This window comes from Oncorhynchus masou, chromosome 12, assembly GCF_036934945.1.
Source record: "Oncorhynchus masou masou isolate Uvic2021 chromosome 12, UVic_Omas_1.1, whole genome shotgun sequence".
NCBI lineage: Eukaryota > Metazoa > Chordata > Actinopteri > Salmoniformes > Salmonidae > Oncorhynchus > Oncorhynchus masou.
This window is the reverse complement of record NC_088223.1, coordinates 94,297,353-94,306,439: the sequence shown is the minus strand read 5'-3', so window position 1 is coordinate 94,306,439 and position 9,087 is coordinate 94,297,353.

Below are 9,087 nucleotides of genomic sequence, written 5' to 3'. Positions count from 1 at the left end.
CTCCAATACGTGGCCTCTACTTTAGCACCAATATGTGGCCTCTACTTTAGCACCAATATGTGGACTCTACTTTAGCTCCAATATGTGGCCTCTACTTTAGCACCAATATGTGGCCTCTGCTTTAGCACCAATATGTGGCCTCTGCTTTAGCTCCAATATGTGGCATCTGCTTTAGCACCAATATGTGGCCTCTGCTTTAGCACCAATATGTGGCCTCTGCTTTAGCACCAATATGTGGCCTCTGCTTTAGCACCAATATGTGGCCTCTGCTTTAGCACCAATATGTGGCCTCTGCTTTAGCACCAATATGTGGCCTCTGCTTTAGCACCAATATGTGGCCTCTGCTTTAGCACCAATATGTGGCCTCTGCTTTAGCACCAATATGTGGCCTCTGCTTTAGCACCAATATGTGGCCTCTGCTTTAGCACCAATATGTGGCCTCTGCTTTAGCTCCAATATGTGGCCTCTGCTTTAGCACCAATATGTGGCCTCTGCTTTAGCACCAATATGTGGCCTCTGCTTTAGCACCAATATGTGGCCTCTGCTTTAGCACCAATATGTGGCCTCTGCTTTAGCACCAATATGTGGTCTCTGCTTTAGCACCAATATGTGGCCTCTGCTTTAGCACCAATATGTGGCCTCTGCTTTAGCACCAATATGTGGCCTCTGCTTTAGCACCAATATGTGGCCTCTGCTTTAGCTCCAATATGTGGCCTCTGCTTTAGCACCAATATGTGGCCTCTGCTTTAGCACCAATATGTGGCCTCTGCTTTAGCACCAATATGTGACCTCTGCTTTAGCACCAATATGTGGCCTCTGCTTTAGCACCAATATGTGGCCTCTGCTTTAGCACCAATATGTGGCCTCTGCTTTAGCACCAATATGTGGCCTCTGCTTTAGCACCAATATGTGGCCTCTACTTTAGCACCAATATGTGTTCTCTACTTTAGCTCCAATATGTGGCCTCTACTTTAGCTCCAATATGTGGGCTCTATATGAACATCCACATAAATACTTATGTCATGCAATAAAACGCTAATTAATTACTTAAAAATCATACAATGTGATTTTCTCTTTTTTTTGTTTTAGATTCTGTCTCTCACAGTTGAAGTGTACCTATGATAAAAAGTACAGACCTCTACATGCTTTGTAAGTAGGAAAACCTGCAAAACGGCAGTGTATCAAATACTTGTCCTCCCCACTGTATATACTTGGAATGTTATGCAGGTATTTACTTGGAATGTTATGCAAGTATGTTATTGGAATGTTATGCAGGTATTTACTTGGAATGTTATGCAGGTATGTTATTGGAATGTTATGCAGGTATTTACTTGGAATGTTATGCAGGTATGTTATTGGAATGTTATGCAGGTATTTACTTGGAATGTTATGCAGGTGTGTTATTGGAATGTTATGCAGGTATTTACTTGGAATGTTATGCAGGTATGTTATTGGAATGTTATGCAGGTATTTACTTGGAATGTTACGCAGGTATGTTATTGGAATGTTTTGCAGGTGTGTTATTGGAATGTTATGCAGGTATTTACTTGGAATGTTATGCAGGTATGTTATTGGAATGTTATGCAGGTATTTACTTGGAATGTTATGCAGGTTTGTTATTGGAATGTTTTGCAGGTGTGTTATTGGAATGTTATGCAGGTATTTACTTGGAATGTTATGCAGGTATGTTATTGGAATGTTATGCAGGTATTTACTTGGAATGTTACGCAGGTATGTTATTGGAATGTTATGCAGGTATTTACTTGGAATGTTATGCAGGTATTTACTTGGAATGTTATGCAGGTTTGTTATTGGAATGTTTTGCAGGTGTGTTATTGGAAGGTTATGAAGGTATTTACTTGGAATGTTATGCAGGTGTGTTATTGGAATGTTATGCAGGTGTGTTATTGGAATATTATGCAGGCGTGTTATTGGAATGTTAGGCAGGTATTTACTTGGAATGTTTTGCAGGTGTGTTATTGGAATGTTATGCAGGTGTGTTATTGGAATGTTATGCAGGTGTGTTATTGGAATATTATGCAGGTGTTTTATTGGAATGTTATGCAGGCGTGTTATTGGAATGTTAGGCAGGTATTTACTTGGAATGTTTTGCAGGTGTGTTATTGGAATGTTATGCAGGTATTTACTTGGAATGTTATGCAGGTTTGTTATTGGAATGTTTTGCAGGTGTGTTATTGGAATGTTATGCAGGTATTTACTTGGAATGTTATGCAGGTATGTTATTGGAATGTTATGCAGGTATTTACTTGGAATGTTACGCAGGTATGTTATTGGAATGTTATGCAGGTATTTACTTGGAATGTTATGCAGGTATTTACTTGGAATGTTACGCAGGTTTGTTATTGGAATGTTTTGCAGGTGTGTTATTGGAAGGTTATGAAGGTATTTACTTGGAATGTTATGCAGGTGTGTTATTGGAATGTTATGCAGGTGTGTTATTGGAATATTATGCAGGCGTGTTATTGGAATGTTAGGCAGGTATTTACTTGGAATGTTTTGCAGGTGTGTTATTGGAATGTTATGCAGGTATTTACTTGGAATGTTATGCAGGTTTGTTATTGGAATGTTTTGCAGGTGTGTTATTGGAATGCTATGCAGGTATGTTATTAGAATGTTATGCAGGTGTGTTTTGGAATGTTATCAAGGTGTGTTATTGGAATGTTATGCCGGTATTTACTTGGAATGTTATGCAGGTGTGTTATTGGAATGTTATCCAGGTATTTACTTGGAATGTTATGCAGGTGTGTTATTGGAATGTTATGCAGATGTGTTATTGGAATGGTATGCAGGTGTGTTATTGGAATGTTATGCAGGTATTTACTTGGAATGTTATGCAGGTGTGTTATTGGAATGTTATCCAGGTATGTTATTGGAATTTATCCAGGTGTTTTATTGGAATGTTATGCAGGTATGTTTTTGGAATGATAGGCAGGTATTTACTTGGAATGTTTTGCAGGTGTGTTATTGGAATGTTATGCAGGTATTTACTTGGAATGTTATGCAGGTTTGTTATTGGAATGTTATGCAGGTATTTACTTGGAATGTTTTGCAGGTATTTTATTGGAATGTTATGCAGGTGTGTTTTGGAATGTTATCAAGGTGTGTTATTGGAATGTTATGCAGGTATTTACTTGGAATGTTATGCAGGTTTGTTATTGGAATGTTATGCAGGTGTGTTATTGGAATTTTATGCAGGTATGTTATTGGAATGTTATGCAGGTGTGTTTTGGAATGTTATCCAGGTGTGTTATTGAAATGTTATGCAGGTATTTACTTGGAATGTTATGCAGGTGTGTTATTGGAATGTTATCCAGGTATGTTATTGGAATGTTATCCAGGTGTGTTATTGGAATGTTATGCAGGTGTGTTATTGGAATGTTATGCAGGTATTTACTTGGAATGTTATGCAGGTGTGTTATTTGAATGTTTTGCAGGTATGTTATTGGAATGTTATGCAGGTGTGTTATTGGAATGTTATGCAGGTGTGTTATTGGAATGTTATGCAGGTATTTACTTGGAATGTTATGCAGGTGTGTTATTGGAATGTTATGCAGGTGTGTTATTGGAATGTTATGCAGGTGTGTTATTGGAATGTTATGCAGGTGTGTTATTGGAATGTTATCCAGGTATTTACTTGGAATGTTATGCAGGTGTGTTATTGGAATGTTATGCAGGTGTGTTATTGGAATGGTATGCAGGTGTGTTATTGGAATGTTATGCAGGTATTTACTTGGAATGTTATGCAGGTGTGTTATTGGAATGTTATCCAGGTATGTTATTGGAATGTTATCCAGCTGTGTTATTGGAATGTTATGCAGGTGTGTTATTGGAATGTTATGCAGGTGTGTTATTTGAATGTTATGCAGGTATTTACTTGGAATGTTATGCAGGTGTGTTATTGGAATGTTATGCAGGTGTGTTATTGGAATATTATGCAGGTGTTTTATTGGAATGTTATGCAGGCGTGTTATTGGAATGTTAGGCAGGTATTTACTTGGAATGTTTTGCAGGTGTGTTATTGGAATGTTATGCAGGTATTTACTTGGAATGTTATGCAGGTATTTACTTGGAATGTTTTGCAGGTGTGTTATTGGAATGTTATGCAGGTGTGTTATTTGAATGTTATGCAGGTATGTTATTGGAATGTTATGCAGGTGTGTTATTGGAATGTTATCCAGGTATGTTATTGGAATGTTATCCAGCTGTGTTATTGGAATGGTATGCAGGTGTGTTATTGGAATGTTATGCAGGTATTTACTTGGAATGTTATGCAGGTGTGTTATTGGAATGTTATCCAGGTATGTTATTGGAATTTATCCAGGTGTTTTATTGGAATGTTATGCAGGTATGTTTTTGGAATGATAGGCAGGTATTTACTTGGAATGTTTTGCAGGTGTGTTATTGGAATGTTATGCAGGTATTTACTTGGAATGTTATGCAGGTTTGTTATTGGAATGTTATGCAGGTATTTACTTGGAATGTTTTGCAGGTATTTTATTGGAATGTTATGCAGGTGTGTTTTGGAATGTTATCAAGGTGTGTTATTGGAATGTTATGCAGGTATTTACTTGGAATGTTATGCAGGTTTGTTATTGGAATGTTATGCAGGTGTGTTATTGGAATTTTATGCAGGTATGTTATTGGAATGTTATGCAGGTGTGTTTTGGAATGTTATCCAGGTGTGTTATTGGAATGTTATGCAGGTATTTACTTGGAATGTTATGCAGGTGTGTTATTGGAATGTTATCCAGGTATGTTATTGGAATGTTATCCAGGTGTGTTATTGGAATGTTATGCAGGTGTGTTATTGGAATGTTATGCAGGTATTTACTTGGAATGTTATGCAGGTGTGTTATTTGAATGTTTTGCAGGTATGTTATTGGAATGTTATGCAGGTGTGTTATTGGAATGTTATGCAGGTGTGTTATTGGAATGTTATGCAGGTATTTACTTGGAATGTTATGCAGGTGTGTTATTGGAATGTTATGCAGGTGTGTTATTGGAATGTTATGCAGGTGTGTTATTGGAATGTTATGCAGGTGTGTTATTGGAATGTTATCCAGGTATTTACTTGGAATGTTATGCAGGTGTGTTATTGGAATGTTATGCAGGTGTGTTATTGGAATGGTATGCAGGTGTGTTATTGGAATGTTATGCAGGTATTTACTTGGAATGTTATGCAGGTGTGTTATTGGAATGTTATCCAGGTATGTTATTGGAATTTTATCCAGCTGTGTTATTGGAATGTTATGCAGGTGTGTTATTGGAATGTTATGCAGGTGTGTTATTTGAATGTTATGCAGGTATTTACTTGGAATGTTATGCAGGTGTGTTATTGGAATGTTATGCAGGTGTGTTATTGGAATATTATGCAGGTGTTTTATTGGAATGTTATGCAGGCGTGTTATTGGAATGTTAGGCAGGTATTTACTTGGAATGTTTTGCAGGTGTGTTATTGGAATGTTATGCAGGTATTTACTTGGAATGTTATGCAGGTTTGTTGTTGGAATGTTTTGCAGGTGTGTTATTGGAATGTTATGCAGGTATTTACTTGGAATGTTATGCAGGTATGTTATTGGAATGTTATGCAGGTATTTACTTGGAATGTTACGCAGGTACGTTATTGGAATGTTATGCAGGTATTTACTTGGAATGTTATGCAGGTATTTACTTGGAATGTTATGCAGGTGTGTTATTGGAATATTATGCAGGCGTGTTATTGAAATGTTAGGCAGGTATTTACTTGGAATGTTTTGCAGGTGTGTTATTGGAATGTTATGCAGGTATTTACTTGGAATGTTATGCAGGTTTGTTATTGGAATGTTTTTCAGGTGTGTTATTGGAATGTTATGCAGGTATTTACTTGGAATGTTATGCAGGTATGTTATTGGAATGTTATGCAGGTATTTACTTGGAATGTTACGCAGGTATGTTATTGGAATGTTATGCAGGTATTTACTTGGAATGTTATGCAGGTATTTACTTGAAATGTTACGCAGGTTTGTTATTGGAATGTTTTGCAGGTGTGTTATTGGAAGGTTATGAAGGTATTTACTTGGAATGTTATGCAGGTGTGTTATTGGAATGTTATGCAGGTGTGTTATTGGAATATTATGCAGGCGTGTTATTGGAATGTTAGGCAGGTATTTACTTGGAATGTTTTGCAGGTGTGTTATTGGAATGTTATGCAGGTATTTACTTGGAATGTTATGCAGGTTTGTTATTGGAATGTTTTGCAGGTGTGTTATTGGAATGCTATGCAGGTATGTTATTGGAATGTTATGCAGGTGTGTTTTGGAATGTTATCAAGGTGTGTTATTGGAATGTTATGCCGGTATTTACTTGGAATGTTATGCAGGTGTGTTATTGGAATGTTATCCAGGTATGTTATTGGAATTTATCCAGGTGTTTTATTGGAATGTTATGCAGGTATGTTTTTGGAACGATAGGCAGGTATTTACTTGGAATGTTTTGCAGGTGTGTTATTGGAATGTTATGCAGGTATTTACTTGGAATGTTATGCAGGTTTGTTATTGGAATGTTATGCAGGTATTTACTTGGAATGTTTTGCAGGTATTTTATTGGAATGTTATGCAGGTGTGTTTTGGAATGTTATCAAGGTGTGTTATTGGAATGTTATGCAGGTATTTACTTGGAATGTTATGCAGGTTTGTTATTGGAATGTTATGCAGGTGTGTTATTGGAATTTTATGCAGGTATGTTATTGGAATGTTATGCAGGTGTGTTTTGGAATGTTATCCAGGTGTGTTATTGGAATGTTATGCAGGTATTTACTTGGAATGTTATGCAGGTGTGTTATTGGCATGTTATCCAGGTATTTACTTGGAATGTTATGCAGGTGTGTTATTGGAATGTTATGCATGTGTGTTATTGGAATGGTATGCAGGTGTGTTATTGGTATGTTATGCAGGTATTTACTTGGAATGTTATGCAGGTGTGTTATTGGAATGTTATCCAGGTATGTTATTGGAATGTTATCCAGGTGTGTTATTGGAATGTTATGCAGGTGTGTTATTGGAATGTTATGCAGGTGTGTTATTGGAATGTTATGCAGGTGTGTTATTGGAATGTTATCCAGGTATTTACTTGGAATGTTATGCAGGTGTGTTATTGGAATGTTATGCAGGTGTGTTATTGGAATGGTATGCAGGTGTGTTATTGGAATGTTATGCAGGTATTTACTTGGAATGTTATGCAGGTGTGTTATTGGAATGTTATCCAGGTATGTTATTGGAATGTTATCCAGCTGTGTTATTGGAATGTTATGCAGGTGTGTTATTGGAATGTTATGCAGGTGTGTTATTTGAATGTTATGCAGGTATTTACTTGGAATGTTATGCAGGTGTGTTATTTGAATGTTATGCAGGTATTTTATTGGAATGGTATGCAGGTGTGTTATTGGTATGTTATGCAGGTATTTACTTGGAATGTTATGCAGGTGTGTTATTGGAATGTTATCCAGGTATGTTATTGGAATGTTATCCAGGTGTGTTATTGGAATGTTATGCAGGTGTGTTATTGGAATGTTATGCAGGTATTTACTTGGAATGTTATGCAGGTGTGTTATTTGAATGTTTTGCAGGTATGTTATTGGAATGTTATGCAGGTGTGTTATTGGAATGTTATGCAGGTGTGTTATTGGAATGTTATGCAGGTATTTACTTGGAATGTTATGCAGGTGTGTTATTGGAATGTTATGCAGGTGTGTTATTGGAATGTTATGCAGGTGTGTTATTGGAATGTTATGCAGGTGTGTTATTGGAATGTTATCCAGGTATTTACTTGGAATGTTATGTAGGTGTGTTATTGGAATGTTATGCAGGTGTGTTATTGGAATGGTATGCAGGTGTGTTATTGGAATGTTATGCAGGTATTTACTTGGAATGTTATGCAGGTGTGTTATTGGAATGTTATCCAGGTATGTTATTGGAATGTTATCCAGCTGTGTTATTGGAATGTTATGCAGGTGTGTTATTGGAATGTTATGCAGGTGTGTTATTTGAATGTTATGCAGGTATTTACTTGGAATGTTATGCAGGTGTGTTATTTGAATGTTATGCAGGTATGTTATTGGAATGTTATGCAGGTGTTATTGGAATGTTATGCAGGTGTGTTATTGGAATGTTATGCAGGTATTTACTTGGAATGTTATGCAGGTATGTTATTGGAATGTTATGCAGGTATTTACTTGGAATGTTACGCAGGTATGTTATTGGAATGTTATGCAGGTATTTACTTGGAATGTTATGCAGGTATTTACTTGGAATGTTATGCAGGTATTTACTTGGAATGTTACGCAGGTTTGTTATTGGAATGTTTTGCAGGTGTGTTATTGGAAGGTTATGAAGGTATTTACTTGGAATGTTATGCAGGTTTGTTATTGGAATGTTATGCAGGTGTGTTATTGGAATATTATGCAGGCGTGTTATTGGAATGTTAGGCAGGTATTTACTTGGAATGTTTTGCAGGTGTGTTATTGGAATGTTATGCAGGTATTTACTTGGAATGTTATGCAGGTTTGTTATTGGAATGTTTTGCAGGTGTGTTATTGGAATGCTATGCAGGTATGTTATTGGAATGTTATGCAGGTGTGTTTTGGAATGTTATCAAGGTGTGTTATTGGAATGTTATGCCGGTATTTACTTGGAATGTTATGCAGGTGTGTTATTGGAATGTTATCCAGGTATTTACTTGGAATGTTATGCAGGTGTGTTATTGGAATGTTATGCAGGTGTGTTATTGGAATGGTATGCAGGTGTGTTATTGGAATGTTATGCAGGTGTGTTTTGGAATGTTATCAAGGTGTGTTATTGGAATGTTATGCCGGTATTTACTTGGAATGTTATGCAGGTGTGTTATTGGAATGTTATCCAGGTATTTACTTGGAATGTTATGCAGGTGTGTTATTGGAATGTTATCCAGGTATGTTATTGGAATTTATCCAGGTGTTTTATTGGAATGTTATGCAGGTATGTTTTTGGAATGATAGGCAGGAATTTACTTGGAATGTTTTGCAGGTGTGTTATTGGAATGTTATGCAGGTAT